Consider the following 17,132-nt stretch of genomic DNA (forward strand, 5'->3'; position numbering starts at 1 on the left):
ACAGAGAGTCAGGACTTCAGTTTAACGTCTCATCCAAAAGACGGCACCCACTGACAGTATAGTGTCCCCTTCACCTTTACTGGGGCTTTATGACTCACACAGACCACAGGTTGAGTGCCCCTGCTGGCCTCTCTAACACCACTTCCTACAGCAACCTAGTTTTTCCCATGTGGTCCACCCATTCAGGTACTGACCAGGCTCAGCCCTGCTTAGCTTAGTGAGTAAGCGGTCTTGGGCTGCAGGGTGATATGGCTGTGGCAATGGTAAAAATAAACTTTTAGAAAGCTATGTAATACTTTCAAAAATTATGTTCGCAATATATAACCATGCCTAATATTCAATAGCCGGAAGTTGACAATTTTTTTTTTTTTTTTATAGAAATTGTTAAAATGTTGGTATTTTGTGATTTAGCAAGTCCAGAGACTGATGTATACACTATGATTTTATATAAAATTCACTTTAATGTTTGATATGAATAAAAAGTGATCATAAACTAATATTTTCTCAATTAAACGAGTGATAGCTTGGACCCGAAAATAGTATTAGCAGCCTGATGTCACGAGGAAGTATAAGTATTTTACATTTTGTCAGTTTAGTGGCTAATTTGAGTTCAGTAGGGCGCAGACTGTATTTTTCCATCCTTAAAATAGCAAAAGTAGATTCAGATGCGCCTTAATGATTTTGCACCATGTGCTTTAGATTTTGCACTTAGATCACTTTAATAGAGTTCTTTAAATGGATTGAATGTAAAATAAATAAGTTGCCTCCAAAAAAACTCAAGAATTGTGTTGTTTCAGCTCATTTTAACTAAGTAGTTTAACTAAATATTTCTTGAGTGTATATAGGGGATCATACAATGAAATTTTGTGAGTGTTGTTTTTTCCTACTTGCTCTTAAACGTCTACATCCAGTAGTGTTGCCTCATGGTAATTTTACGGAAATGCCAGCCCGTACTGATCTCACGAGGAAACGTAAGTATTTTACGTTTTGTCAGTTTAGTGGCTAATTTGTTAAAATTTGTATTAGTTCTGTCGTACGAAAATGTACGATTTTAAAAACGAGGCGTGGCACCCAACCCCACCCCTAACCACAACTGACATTGGGTGATCAGCAAATCTTATTAAATTGTGCGAATTAGATCGTACAAATTCATACGAATTAGCCACTAAATCAAAAAATTGCCATGAGATTGCATTGGAAATGCACAAAATTGCTTTCCAGAACCTTTACATTCACTGTCTCTATCTGGTGAAATGGTTTTGCCAATCCCGTAAGCAATCCAGCTATTAAAAATAGCCAGCTAAAAACACTTAATTGATAAGAGACTTAGATGTGTTGTGTACAAGTCACTATATTACTTTTTTAGCTGCAGTTTTTGTTCTTTAAATTACTGTAGCAAGTATATTATTAGCACCTATATGATTCATTTGACTGAGGAACTGCTTGTTGTATTGTTTGTAAGTGGCTTTAGCTGAAAGCACCTGCTAAATGAATGAATAGAAATTACTATAACCTCAGCATGAACATTTATGGATGATTAAGGTAAATACTTAGGCTACTTAAGCACCCTCAGTCTAGTAAAGCTTGACTAGAAAAGCACCACCAATGATGCAAGTAATCCCCCATCTCCAAAAACAAACATTATTAAAGCAAAGAAGATTAGATGTTTCCTCCACAATTTCGAACACAAAAAAATGTTCGTGATCTGATTAAATGTATGAGATTATCACAGGGTTAAACTCTTTAGAGCCTGTTCTGATTTGCTTTAAATGCCGATCCATTATTTGACAATGAGATAGAGGAAGGGGTGGAGGGGGAGTTGAGTGTTGGCAGAGTGACGGAGAGAGAGAGAGAGAGAGAGAGCGAGCGCTGCCAGTGTCCGTACACCACACACACACAATCCCAGCTCTCCGTCTCTCTGCCACTTTATCTTCAGCAAGGGCTGCCCACTGGGATAATATTCTCTATCTGTCTTTCACGCGCATTAATCAGTCATTCTCTCTCTCTCTCTTTTACTCCTCCTCATTATTTGACACTTTTTCTCCATCCTCCTTTCTGCCATCCTCTTTCTTCACCTCCCTGTCCTCCTCCTTTATCACTTCCATTCTGCCGCTCTCTTCTTCTCACCGGCTGGAGAACTCACAGGAAGCTGGACCACAGACTGGTAAGCGGCTGAGAGTTAAGAGACTAGATGAATATTTGACATTTTTGATGGCTGATAATCTGTTAGTCGTTTTTTTTTAAGTCATACTTAATTGTGTTGTGTACTTAAGTCTGTGTATTTACATTTTTTTCTGCTTCAGTTTTGATTCTTGGAAGTAGCAAGTTTGCATTGAGTGTTTGTTTACAAAGGGATCGCTCATCTAAAAATGAATATCCTGTCATCATTTACTTACTCTTTACTTGTTTTTAAACCTTTATGAGTTTTTTTAAACACAAAAGAAGATATTGTGAAGCAATGTTTACTGTGATTTTCTTACTATGGCTGCGAGTGCTACAGGTTTTCAGCGTTCTTCAAAATATCTTTATTTTTTTAGCTTAAAATCACTGAAGAGACTGTAAAAAATGCAAAAATGTAGCTTTTTTTGGTGAACTATCCCTTTAAGGGATTTTAGATGCACACAAATGAGACCATTATACTTGAGTTGTGATATTAATAGCTCATAACTTGCTTTTGATTGAATTTGATGAGAATGTTTGAGACACATTGGCTCAGTGGTTAGCACTGTCGCCTCACAGCAAGAAGGTCGCTGGTTTTAGCCCCGGCTGGGTCAGTTGGCATTTCTGTGTGGAGTTTGCATGTTCTCCCCATGTTCATGTGGGTTTCCTGTTTCCCCCACAATTCCACATGCGCTATAGTTTAATTGGGTACACTTACTTGGTTGTAGGGTATGTGTATATGTCCTGGTTCTCCAGGTTGGAGGTTGCGCGATGGGCTAACAACCCACCTCATCAAATTTAGATGTTACGAAACACCAGCATGGTGCAGCTAAATATCAACTTTGAAATAAATGTCCCTGGGAGCAAATAAGTATCCTTTTAAGGGATTTAAGACACACATAAATGAGACTACTGTGGTGGAGTTATGATATTAATAGCTCTGATAACTTCTTGATAGATTTTAATGAGAATGGTGGAGTTCAAAGTGAGATCTCTGACTTTTTCTGACGTAACATTGTGGAAAATGTGAGAAAATCTGTGATACTGAGATCTTTCTTCTGAAATGAGACATTTGAGAGATTAAAAACTCAAAAGGAGAAATGTGTCACTCAAATAATTGTTCAGATAAGATGTGAAAGTCATGATGAACTCAATTTTCATAGTTTATTTCAAATGATTGATCTCTTTTCTCTTTTAAATCTTTATTTTCAATGACAAAATGTGTCTTCTCTTCTCTGATGACGTTTCCTTGTCCAAGGAAGGGAAATAGGCGGGAAAAACGTGTCACTCTTATAGGATTAACCAATACTAAACAACAAGACTTAAATGATCCAATCAAATCCTGCCCTACTTTTTCTTATTTACTTAGATTTGTGTCACATTAGGGAAGATAAGACCACTACAACTTCCATTTCATTCATTCATGCATTTTCCTACGGCTTAGTTTCTTATTTGTCTGGGCTCACCACAGCGGAATGAACCACCAACTATTCCAGCATATGTTTTACGCAGCAGATGCCCTTCCAGTTGCAACCCATTACTGGGAAACTTCCATACACTCTCACTTTCACACACACACACACACACACACACACACACCACGGCCAATTTAGTTTATCCAATTCACCTATAGACCATTTCAATGTGGGGATGTCATGGGCCCATGAACATTTCCTGCAAGTCGTCAAACTCTTTTGTAACCGTAACAAGATGCAATTTAATCGTATCTTAACATTTAAACAGCTGTCATTATCAATACGTGGACATTTTTGGATTCTTGGAAACTATGGGAATTAAAAATGTAATACAGTAAATAGGTTAGGACCATTGTTATTGTTTACATCACTCAAAATGGTCTATACCGCATGCCTTTGGACTGTGGGTGAATGCGAAGCACCCAGTGGAATCCCACACGGGGCATAACAATTCTCTTCTCTGATGATGTTTCCTAGTGTGATGGTGGGAAAATAGGCAGGAAAAAGTGTCAAATTTATAGGATTAACCAATATTGAACAGCAAAAATTAAATGATCCAATTATGCTCCGCCCTACTTTTTTATTTACTTAGATTTGTGTCACATTTGGGATGATAAGACTACAACAACCTACATTTCATTCAATTATTAATTTTCCTACGGCTTAGTCCCTTATTTAGCAGGGGTCAATAAGGTCTAGCCGGGATTTGAACCAGCGACTTTCTTTCTGTGAGGTGGCAGTGCTAACCACTATGCCACCGTGATGGACGCCAACTTCCATTTCTTGTTGACTAAAACAATATATTTTGGGCTGGGCTATACTGAATGTTGACCTATGACATACAGGAAGAGTGTTTGGTCACTTTATTTTGATGGTCCATTTGTTAAATTTAAGTAACATTGCTTCTACATGCCAACTAATTCTCATTCGATTATAAGTAGATGGTTAGGTTGAGATTATGGTTGCGGTTAGGGTTAGTTTAAGTTGACATGTACTTGCAAAGTTTCTTATAGTCAGGTAAATGTCTGTTGAAGGAGCATTTCAACAGATATTAAGGAGACAGTCTACTAATACTCGCATAGACTGAGTATATAAGTGTTACAGAGTGTTCACATTATTATAATTATTTTTACTTCTAATGCTGTTGGCTCAAACACTTCACATTTAAAGAAAGTCTATATTTTGCTCTCAAGGCTGTCTTGGAGATATAAAAGGGAATTTCAGATATCTCCTTTGTCCTATTTTTATGTATTGCTTTATTTTTAAACTCTGGCTGTCTTTTAAATGTTGTTTTAGGCAGACAGGAAGTTTCTCTCAAGCTCATCAGACAGTCAATAGACTAATTTAGTGAGCCGATAAATCCCCCCTCCTTTGAGACCAGAGTAGAAAGTGATAACAACAGGCAGATAGATAGATGCTTCTATACACGACTGAAGAAGACATTTATGGCAATCTACGTGGGCAGTGTGACCTTGATGACAGTCCTCCTATGTCTGTTCGTGTGTTTAATTTTTTAATAAAAGTGAAAAGCAGGTGTTTTTGTTTCAGGAGTTGGTGGTGTGTCAGGCGAGCTGCGAATTCATCCTGAATTGTAAAGTGAACTCATTTGAGCGTGAGACATATGGCTGCTGTCTCTTCCTGCTCCACTTTTAATTGAATTTCCACTAAGGTTGAAGCAGGCAATGGCTTACCTGTGGTCTTCACAGATGGGGTGCTAATGGCTCTAATTTTCTGTGTCACCTCCCTCCAACCAAATTCTTATCGGTTGTTGCTAGATCGGATATGGTTGCGGCTGGAAGTTAACAAGAATTATTTATTATTTATTAAATTTCCCATTTGCTGTATTTTATTAACGCCCACCCCAACCCTAAACCCAACCATCACAGTAACATAAAAACAGTAGTTGTAACGAGTATTACAGTATTTATGCTATCTAATAAATTACTCAATAAATTGTATTTTCTAACGCCTACACCCACCCCAACCCTAAACCCAACCGTTACAGTACTATAAAAATATTAATTATTGTTATACAGGGTCATAAAACATGTTACTATAATTTATGTACATATCGCACTTCCAGCCAGCTGCGTATCCGATCTAGACTTTACCATTCTTATCTATCTATCTATCTATCTATCTATCTATCTATCTATCTATCTATCTATCTATCTATCTATCTATCTATCTATCTATCTGTCTGTCTGTCTGTCTGTCTGTCTGTCTGTCTGTCTGTCTGTCTGTCTGTCTGTCTGTCTGTCTGTCTATCTGCCTTCTATCTGAAGGCCATTCTGTGGATGAAGACTAAACATATTAGATTGCCAGCACTAAGTTTATTTACTTGTCAATTTAGCCTATTATCTAACTTTATTTACTTAATAAGCTCTTTATCTATTTACATATATAAATACTGGGTTGTTATAACCCAGTGTTGGGTCAAATATGGACAAACCCAATGTTTGGTAAATTTTTAATTCATTCAATTGTCTTCGGCTTAATCCCTTATTTATCAGCGGAATGAACCACCAACTATTCTGGCATATTTTTTATGCAGCAGATGCCCTTTCAGCCGCAGCCCAGTACTGGGAAACGCCTATACACTCACACATTCACATATGCACTCATACGCTAGGGCCAATTTAGAAATTACAAATGCCAACTGGCCCATCCAGGACTTGAACCAGTGACCATGCTATGAGGCGACAGTGCTAACCACTAAGCCACCGTGCTGCCTGTTTAAATAAAATCTTAAATAAATAGAAAAAGATTAAAAAAATAAAAAGGATTGTCAATAAAATCAAAATTATACTTTTTAACCCAATGCTTGGGTTTGTCCATATTTGACCCAACAACCCAGCTTTGTTTTTAGTGTAACTAAAATATCCTTTCTTCTACCACCTATTCAACATGCTTTTAGTTTTGATCTGATGGTTTAGTTTGCATCTTCTGTAACATTTCCTTCACAGTCCTTTTTTCCCTCTCTCCAAATCTCCCTTTTGTGCTCTTATCCTCTTCCCTATCTCTTCACACCAGCTGAAATCTTGCTGTCACGTTGACAGATCTGTGTTGTGATGGATTTGCGTGTGTATCCATCTATACCGCCATAAAATATTTGTGCATCCATTTTATAGCTCTAAGGGTCATGAATTTGGAATTGGCCCATCGGTGCTTTGTTCAGATCCATTGTGAGAGAAAAATGCAGTGTGCATGTGCGCCTTGAACATGCGATTCCTGTGTTACAAGTGCACATTAGTGACAGAAGATTGAATGAGTGTGTGCTGTGAACTGGAGTGTGATGTGAATGTTTAAAGCCCATTGTGCGATTCATAATTAATGATATTGTTTTCATAATTTATATGAATGGATACAGTAGTTGGGGGCACTTAGTAATCAAGGTTTGGCTTGGGGAAATTACCATAATTGCTTTAAAAAAAAGAAAGGTTCTCCACACCACCTAGCACGTAACGTATTATGAGAGTTTAAATGTGCAGTTAAATGTAATTGTGATATTTAAAGGAGTATTCATGCTGTTATTATTTCAGTTGCATTAAACACTGAATATATTTTGCCATCTTGTAAACACCACTGCTTCCTCGCTTGGGTTGTTCCATTCAGTAATTAAGGGAAATAATTATAATTATGGATAATTGTCAGAGACTTTCCCAAACATCGGATCTCATGTAGGAATAGCATTGATTGAAGGTAGAAAGGAGATTCAGGTGAAGTTTTGAAGGAAAGGAAAGTAAATTCCCACTTGAAGTAGGTGAAAGAGACCAAAGAGTCTGCAGCGCTTTTGGTGAGAGCGAGCGCAACTGTGTGTTGTTTCCTCTCTGCGGAAATCAATCCAAACATGGAGTGCCGGAGCGCTCATTGCTATTCACGCTAGCGTCTGTCTGTATCATATCTTTAAATCTGCTAATTAACCTCATTACGACGCTCAGCCTGCAGGGGATCCAGTGTAAACCGAGGCATACGCTCTCACACACACACACACACACATACACATACACACAGATTTGATATGAAACCTCCACAAACTCAAAGCAGACTGTTTCGCCAGTTTAATTATGAAAAACCCATGATTGAATAATTAATACTGTTGGGTCACCCTCAGCATCTCACTAAGCAGAGGCCAAGTGGTCATTGTGGTCCAAATAGACACGCTCTAAATAATCCAAACAGACACAGACCTCGGTTAACTGTCGCCTGCCAAAAACATGACCCTGCTACTAAGATTATACCCTTCACCACACAAACACACAACACAAGCCTTCTGCAGATTTACAGAGACCCGGAACAGTGAACATTACGAAAACAGAGCTCACAAGCTCTAACAACACCAAATCTCCTCTTGTAAACATGTTTTCTGCAAGACAAAATGATGGTGGTCTTACAGCTTTGGCAGTTTTGTAAACAGCCATTTTAAATGACTGAAAATTGCGTTCATCGTGAATAGAGGTTTGAATGATTCTGCGGATGAGAACATTTTAATAACAGGCTGTTAGGCCATCAAAGTCAGTCAGAGGATAGCATTTAAAGTACATGGATATAGACTCCAAGGTCTTGTTTACACCTTGTATTAATATGTGCTTTCAGCGATCTGATCACAAGCTGTCAGCAGAAACATGTGGTTGTTTCAACCTGGCATTAAATAAGTCCTGTAGCGCTTGTGTTCTGATTTCATCAAGACCCTTCGCCCCTAATTACGCCTCTACATTACTTTTATGTAAGTGACCTTCTAAGCAAGTGGGAACGCAAATAAATAATGATAAACTTCAATTACAATTTTAATCCTTATCTGTATGTTACAATTTAGTATAGTTAGTTTATATAGTTTAATAGTAATAGTTTACAATTTAGTTATAGTTAGTATAGAAGTATAGTTACGTGAAGTTTAATTTTAAACTAATTTCGAGAGGAGCACGCGCTCATGATTGACCCAGCTGGCTCGTATCAGCTAATCACAATCCTCCAATCAAAGGATCCCAAGTTCCTATATATACCCTCATTTCCTTTCTACGACTATCTTCGTCTGGAAGAACCCCCCTCCTACCCTTTGTCTACCTTTATCCAGAATGGCCGGCATGGTGGCACAGTGACTAGCACTGTTGCTTCACAGAAAGAATTCCAAAGGCTCTGCCTCCTGGCTGGACCATCTGATATTTCTGTGTGGAGTTTGCATGTTCTCCTTGTGTCCGCGTGGGTTTCTCCTGGGTTCCCCTTTTTCCTCTCACAGTACAAATATGCTCTATATTAGGGGTCACCAATCTCGTTCCTGGAGGTCCGGTGCCCTGCAGGGTTTAGCTCCTACGTGCCTCAACACAACTGCCTGGGTGTTTCAAGTACACTAGTAAGACCTTGATTAGCTTGTTCAGGTGTGTTTGATTAGGGTTGGAGGTAAAATCTGCAGGACAACCAGGGCCGGAGTGGGATTGCTTTTCAGCCCTGGAGTTTCAAGCCTCAGACCGGCCCACCTCAGTTCATGACTGACTATATTAAAATAAGGTCATTTCCAATTCAGTTTCTAATTACACTATCACATCTTTTTTTGAGAAAACAGCTGCTTTAGAACTTCAAATGTTCAACAACCCTAACAGTATTATATGTCTTAACAAATGAAAAAAATAAATTACTCAGACGAGGATCAAACCAGGGACGGTGGCGTCGTAACCTAACATGCTAACCACTGGACCACAACATATGTACATTGAGAGCTGACTCATGCGAGTTATATCATCATTAACCTGCAGGCTGCATCATGCCCACGAGGCTTTGAGAAAATAGATAAAAAGAGCAGAGCTGGTGAAATAATGAATAAGAAGATTGTGGTCAAGTAAAAAAATAAATTTCTCCCGGTCCTCCCGATTAGCCAATCCGGGCCTGAGGACAACGGACCTTCAGGAACAAGTTTGGTGACCCCTGCTCTATGTTATTGTCAAAGTAAACCTTAGTCTTTTTCACTAGATGTCTCGCTCTCAGGAAATTCACCTTAGCCTGAGCTGCGGGTGAGTTTTAAGATCGTCCTGAGCTCAATCTCCCCTCGCCCTGCAAAGGGAGGGAGCCCTGGACTCGAGGATCCCTCTCCTGGCTCTCTCCTCTCATGAGCTAAGTGTGAACTCTTGTTTTTGTATGCCTCCCTAAAGTTGGTTCATATACTAATGTTAATAAAGTTAATGCAAAAAATCTCTTTCGTGGCTTTATGAATGCATTTATAGCGTTTAAATGAAAACAATCCAAACAACTTGAATTGGTTGAAAGTCTTTATAACACTTTATACCATGTTTAGGTTTGTATTTAGCATCACCAACGTAAGATGAAAACAGGCCTAAATGCCAAAAGATGGTTGCTCACTTTTATGGCATTCAATATTTTCTGAAAAAAAAAATCACTGGCCTTTTTTTTCCTGGCATAAAAATATCAAGTGTAGGATTCATCAGTGGTGGACTTTAATGCACTGGTAATGCGCTCTTAAGGCAGTTCTTCAAAAGAAAAACACTTAAACATAGCAAAGTGACTCTGCAATGATTGTTCAACACAATTACTGTTTGGAAGCTATGAAAATAAAGTACTTCTGTTTTTAATTGCTCTGTAAGTGTGGAAATTGTACATTTTCGTTGCATAAAAGCAGGTTAAGGTGTTTTTTTTTTTTTAAATATGTTCATATGTTTTATATGTTTTTTATGTTTATTGTTTTTTACTGATCAATGCTCTTTGCAAGCAGTGTCTTTTGTATAGCCTATACTGAGCTGTTTAAAGTTATTGTGAAAAATTACTCAACATGTCTACAGTATGGTATTCTGGTTCATGTCATTCAATTAGAAGTTCTAGAAGAAAAGATTCTCTGGTTGAGTTTTGTATATTTTGGTGTTCATTTTAGGAAAGATCCACATCAAACAATCTTTTCTTCTATCACTTCTAATTGAATGTTACGAACCAGAATATACTATACTGTAAGATTGGGTTGTTTGATCTGAAAACACTGCTGTGGAGCTTCAGGTAGAGTGGTCCAGGACTACTGAGGTTGTGTCCGAGTCCGAGAAGTTCAGAGAAGATTCTACAGAGATGATATGGAGACATGAAAGGGCAGAGAGCAGCTGCTCATGTCCGGCCCTTCAAAGCTTATCAAGCATCTGAAGTTTGACATGGATACCATTTCCACACCGCCACTTAGGGTTTGTAGAAGCTTGTGTTAGTTTGCATTAGTGGGAATAATTTGATCGTACATGAACCATTCAGTTTTAGTTTAGTTTTTTGCTTAGGTTTGCTTTGTTTCCTTGTTGTGTTTTATTTTGTTTTGCTTTGCTTTTGTGTTTTTTGCTTTGCTTTGCATTTTCTTTTGTTGTGTTTTGCTTTGCTTTTTGTGTTTTATTGTTTTGTTTCGCTGTGTTTTGTTTTGTGTTTTGCTTTTTTTTGCAGTGCATTAAGTTTTGCTTTGCTTTTCCGTTTTGTTTTGTTTTTTGCTTTTCTTTGCATTTTGTTTTGTTTCATTTTATTTTTTGATTTACTTTGCAGTTTTGTTTTGTTGTATTTTGTTGTGCTGTGTTTTTCTTTTGTTGTTTTGTTTGGTTATTTTTTGTTGTGCTGTGTTTTTATTTTGTTGTTTCTTTTTTGTGTTGTGTTGTGTTGTTTTGTTGTGTTTTGTGTTGTTTGTTGCATTTTGTTTTTTGATTTGCTTTGCATTTTTTGTTTTGCTTTGCTTTGTTTTTTGTATTGTTTTGTTTTTTGATTTGCTTATAATTTTTTTATTTTGTTTTATTTTGCTTTGTTTTGTATTTTCTTTTGTTGTGTTTTGCTTTGTATTTTTCTTTGTGTTTACTTTAGTTGTGTTTTGCTTTGGACTGTTTTTTGCTTTGTTTATTTGTGTTTTGTTTTGCTTTGCTTTGTTTTTTTGTTTAGTGTTTTTTTCTTTGTTTTTTGTTGTTGTTTTGCTTTCCTTTGTTGTTTTGTAGTGTTTTTTTATTTGCTTTGCTTTGTTTTCCTTTGTTGTTTTGTTTTGCTTTGCTTTGTTTTCTCTTGTTGTGTTTTGCTTTTTGTGCTTTTGTTGTGTTTTGTGTGTTTTTATTTTGTTTGTTGTTTTGCTTTGCTCTGCTTTGCTTTGTTTTGCTTTATTTTTTGTTTTGTTTTGCATTGCATTTTGTTTTGCTTCGATTTACACTTTTGTTTTGCTTTGCTTTGTTTTTCTTTTTTTGTTTCTGTTTATTTAAAATTTGTGTTTTTACAATCTAAAAATAAAATTGGCTTTTCATTTATATTAACTCATGTCTTCTAACTGACAAAATCATAAAAATTACGAACGATATATAAAAAAATTACTCAAAATATTTTTCATGTAGGAATCCCTTTTTTTATTTATATGAAAGAATCTTTTCTATATTCTTTTTATTTTAGTTTCACCTGAAAAAATCATGACAATTTAGATGCATCTAATATTTTATACATTTCTTCATTTATTTCCCTTTATTAGATAAATCCAGCTGTGTGCGTATGTTTGTGTATATGTATGTATAATTTATTTATTTCTATATTTTGTATTTATTTTATTTTGTTTATATATTTTTGTTTGTACATATTTTATTTATTTATTTATTTTTATTATTGAATTTCCCAAAATCCTAGCCACCCTACATACATCCTTGTAATCCTGTTCCTGTCAGTACGATCAGAAGGAGCGCTTCCCGATCCATCAGTTCTAACTCACAAGTCTAATCTTCCATAAGCCTGCAGCGTTCACAGATAAAACAAGAAAGCTTTATAAAAACAAGGTTAAAGTGTCTGCACTTGTCAGAGCGTTTCTCTGTGTTGTTTCAAATGAGAGTCGAGACAGTCAGTGACTTCAGCTCTCAAAGATCCTGAGCCCAGTCTTCAGGCCTCGCGGCAAAGAATCACAATGGGACCAAGAAGAACAGATGAAAGAAAAGACAATCAAAGAGTACTCCAAAACATGTGGAGTTTTGCTTTAAGTGGATCACTTTGAAAGCCACTACCGCTCTGTTTTTAATGCAGAAGCTCTCATTAGCGCTGCACACATGAAAACAAAAGTATTTCAATCTGTCTGAAAATTAGCTCAAAGACTAATAGAGTCTCTCTTGTTCTCTGTAGTTCTGCTGGAAGTCTTTACTGTTTGTCAGATCTTGAGTTATTCAATGACTGATGCTCTTTTATATATATGTTTTTTTATATTTTTTATTCATGTTTAGTTGTTGAATTACTGATGCTCAGCATTTTATAATTATTTTATTCTATTTATTGGGTTTTATTTTATTTATCTTGGTGAGATATTGAATGGCTGATGTGTAGCATTTTATCATTTTGATATTCATTTATTTTGTAATTTCAATGATTTATTTATTTATTAATTAATTAATTTATTTATTTTTATTTATTTATTTATTCGTTCATTTATTTATTTATTTATTTATTTATTTGAAAGGAGTTATGGAATGATTGATGCTCTACATTTTATCATTTTTGTTATTCAGTTTTTTTTAATTATTGTTTTTATTTAATTTATTTATTATTATTATTAATAATAATTATTTATTTATTCGTATATTTTTTATAAATTTATTTGGGAGAGTTTTTAAATGATTGGTGCTAAAAAAGTTTTACTTTTTGTTATTTAGATTTTATTTAAGTTATTATTTCAATGATCAACAGCACTCAGGATTTGTTTGTTTGTTTGTGTGAGCTATTACTGACTGCTCAACATTTTATTCATTTTTTGCTATTTTTTTAATGTACATTTTTGAACATTTTATTTATTTGTTAATGGAATGTTGAGCCTGTTAAATAATTCCACAAACAGTTTGTTGAGTAATTTGATGACTGATGCTCAACATTTATTTTATTTGATTTTAATAGTTTTTTATTTTGTTTAGTTGTTAAATTACTGATATTAGGATTTTAAACCTGTTATTGTATTGATTGCTTTTTTAAAATCTATTTATTAAAATAACATTTGATCATTTTGATATTCTGATTTTGTGATTTTAGATGGCTTATGGCAATAACGGCAATAATGACTTACAGCAATTTAGGTTTTATTCATTTATTTAGTTAGTTATTGAAAGATTGATGCTCAACATTTAATAAGTTTAGGTATTCAGATTTCTTCCTATTACTGAATTCAACGACTGACACAGACAGAAATCTGGATTATTTATAACCCAAGTATGGGTTTATTTATTTATTTATCTATTTATTTTCTTATTTTTTTATTTATTTGTTTGGGAGTGTTATTGTCTGTTTGATGCTCAACATTTTATTATTTTTGTTATTCAGATATTTTTTTCTGTTATTTATTTCATCTACTAACAGAAATCTGGATTATTTATAACCCAAATATTTATTTATTTATTTATTTATTTATTTATTTATTTATTTATTTATTTGGGAAGTTATTGAATGATTGATGTTCAATTTTATCAGTTGTTGTTATTCAGATTTTATATATATAAAAAAAGTTTTGCAAACAAAAAAATAAAGTATTGAGCAAAAATAAATAAATAAATAAATAAATAAATAAAAATCTACAGCAAAATAAATAAAGCCATAAATGCTCAAGTTCCCTTGACGCCTCCTTGTCAAATCAGGGCCACAAAGTGAAACACGCATGAAGTGCAAAGTGAAAACAGCATCGCAAACTCACGGTTGACTAAAAACCAAATAAAAATGAGCATTGCAATTGACTGGACTGGGGTTTTTAATGCTATAAAAATGTTTTGCAAATATATAAAGTTTTTTTTATTATTATTGAGAATATATGGATTTTTATTTGCGTTTTTTTTTTTTTTTTTTTTTTTTTTTTGCAAATTTCATTTTTATTTTTTAAAACTTAATTTTCCCTTTGCAGTTGTTTATTTTTGTTAGCATAATTTTTTATTTCTCAAAAAAAAAATGTTATTCGGTTTTTAGAGATTTTCTTTTTTTTTTTTTTTTTTTTGCTCAATACTTTATTTATTTATTTTTTATTTTTTGCAAAACTTACTTTTTACTTTGAAAGTATGCATGGCCCTAGATTGACTCCACAAACCTTTTAATCAATTTTGTTATTTAAAAGTTTTTGATTTAAATGACTGACAGCATTTCAGATTTTATTTATTTATTTATTTATTTATTTATTTATTTATTTGTGTGATGCTCAGCATTTTATAATTTTTGTTATTCTAAATTTTAAGTTATTGATCTGACAACATAATTGATTATATTTATTTGATAACTGTTTGTCGAGTTGTTTAACAGGCGCAACATTGCTTTTTTACATTTATTTTGTTGCTCTGATGCATAACATTAATTGATTTGATTTTATATATATTTTAAAATATAGTACTTATTTTGTTGAGTTATTGGATGACTGACACTCAACAAGGTCTTTCGATTTCATCTGTTATCTGTCAGAAGATTCTGTTTATGTCAAGACCTTATTTTTTTTTAGGAAAGGAACACTACTAGAATGATTACAAACAGATTATTTTAGCCCCACCAAAACCTGAATCCACCAAAGATGATTGAATTTGATTACTGAACACTTGTCAATGCAAATTTTACTGCACTGAATCTTAAAATTGTATTTGAAAGCCTTTGCACAAACCCATAATGGCACTTTCTCCATTTTTCATACACTTTACCAATTAAAGCTCTGCACCTCATGCTATTTAAGTCTCCAGTCACCGAGGAAAATGACCAGAGCAGATGTTCAATCCAGAAGCTGCTCTCGGCTCTCATTTGAACCCTATAGAAACTACATTTTTATTGATTCTTTCATTTCCACTCAGCTTTATAAGTGTACGTGTGAGCGTGTCCTGCTGAGCCAGAGTGTGTGTTTTTTTGTCCATCTACAGCTGGCGTATGCGATGCTGGTTTGCTCAGCAGGCTCTGTGTCCTAATTGAACTGTAATTGACTGAGCAGCAGGAAGGTCAGTTTGTCGGCGAGCGCTGCGTACAGTCTGTTACCTGATCCGTTCTGTAATGACTCATGCCTCGGCCTCAGGGAGATGCTTTTTACAAGATACAACTGGAAATTGATGTGCATATATTTCCGAGCGTTCGCACATAAGCGCATATCAAGTAGAGAAAACAGAAGCAATGTGCAACATGTGGATTGACGTTGATACTAAGGCAGTTATCTGATGTAGTGGACGCTACTGTTGATTCTCAGGTGTCTGTGTTGAACGTAGTAGTTGAGGTCAGCGGGGAGTTTGGTGTCCTCACTACAGGAGATGAGCAGAGGTAAAAGTGGTTTGTTGGGTCGTAATCATAGGTTATCATTGGACAAGTTTCATATACCGTAGCACTGTTTTATAACAACATCTCTTTTATCAAACATAGAGCTCCTCTTACTACAATGGCAAGATAATGATTTAAACCAAATTTGGTTTTCTGAGGTAAAGAAAAAACAACTTGTTTGGACACCTAAGTGAGTGTATACATAATTTAATAATTATGGATTTAAATAATTATGTTGATTAGGCAAGTCATTGGACAACAGTGGTTTGTATGTATAAAACAGTTCTGTTTGGTTCTCGATTCTGATTGGCTGATAGCAGTGTGATATTCTGCAACTCCTTCAGCCTTCTCACCCTTCTGTATTACTCGATCCACATTGACAGCAGATCAACAGTGCCACAGTGACAGCAGATCAATAAACTCACAAAAGTTAGACAAATATTGCAGCTGTTGGACAACATAATGTACTTTTGAGGCTTTTTTTTAGGCAAGAATATAGTTGTTTAGATTGCAACTATGCAGTTTATTTATAATGATAGTGCCTATTTTAAATATACAGTGCCATCCACAAGATGGCAACAGAAACCGCATAGAGGAGGAAAAACTCATCTGATCAAATCATTATACAACTGGGAAGTCACTTTATAAGTTGATCTCTTTTATATGTTGTATATTGCTGTATTATATACCATAGTAATTGTAGTGTATTAAGTGTAAGATGGGACTCACAAATCAGTATTCTATGTATTTTGTGTTGGCTACTCTTTGTATAACCCTGAGTTAGTTATACTGGCCATCTGTTTCTAATGAGTCTCTTGTTTTTGTTACTGCAGACTAGTTCAGTAAAAAAAAAAGAAAGAAGAAATGCCCGCACGTGTTTAGTGTTTTCCTTATCGCAAACACAACAGCAATCTGGTAGTGTTTGCTTTGCTTCGGCTTTTTCGGGATTAATTATTGTGATCTCCCGATTGCAACAGAGAACTACTGGGAAAGCTTTGTAGACTGATGGCATTTCATGCCGTTCAGCCTTATAATCTTAATGTCAACAAAAACACCTGTTTTGTCATCACTTTAGACATGATGCAGAAGAATCATTCAAATACTAGCTCTAAAGTGACTTTGGTGAATTAGTAACAGCTGTGACATCAGCTGCAGATGTGAATGAATGGCAAGAGAAAGTAGTTCCTCTTACAAAAGGATTTTAGACTCCCCATTGGATTTTTCTTTTTTATATACATGATTATGCCGTCGAACTGTTGTATAAACACAATA

At 35.0% G+C, this 17,132-nt stretch overlaps 1 protein-coding gene across 5 annotated transcripts in view; it reads left to right on the top strand.

The window, feature by feature from the left end:
- Positions 1 to 17,132, top strand: part of thsd7bb (thrombospondin, type I, domain containing 7Bb) — a 203,820-nt gene that overhangs the window by 56,977 nt on the left and 129,711 nt on the right. For 2 of the 5 annotated variants that reach the window (XM_068224380.2, XM_073916920.1), the window contains exon 1: positions 1,875 to 2,164. The exons of the other annotated variants lie outside the window; for them this stretch is intronic. The gene's annotated coding sequence lies outside the window, so the exon portion shown is untranslated. Of the gene's footprint in view, positions 1 to 1,874; positions 2,165 to 17,132 lie in introns of those variants that run through there. 5 annotated transcript variants of the gene reach the window in all.

Source organism: Danio rerio, chromosome 11, assembly GCF_049306965.1.
Source record: "Danio rerio strain Tuebingen ecotype United States chromosome 11, GRCz12tu, whole genome shotgun sequence".
Lineage (NCBI taxonomy): Eukaryota > Metazoa > Chordata > Actinopteri > Cypriniformes > Danionidae > Danio > Danio rerio.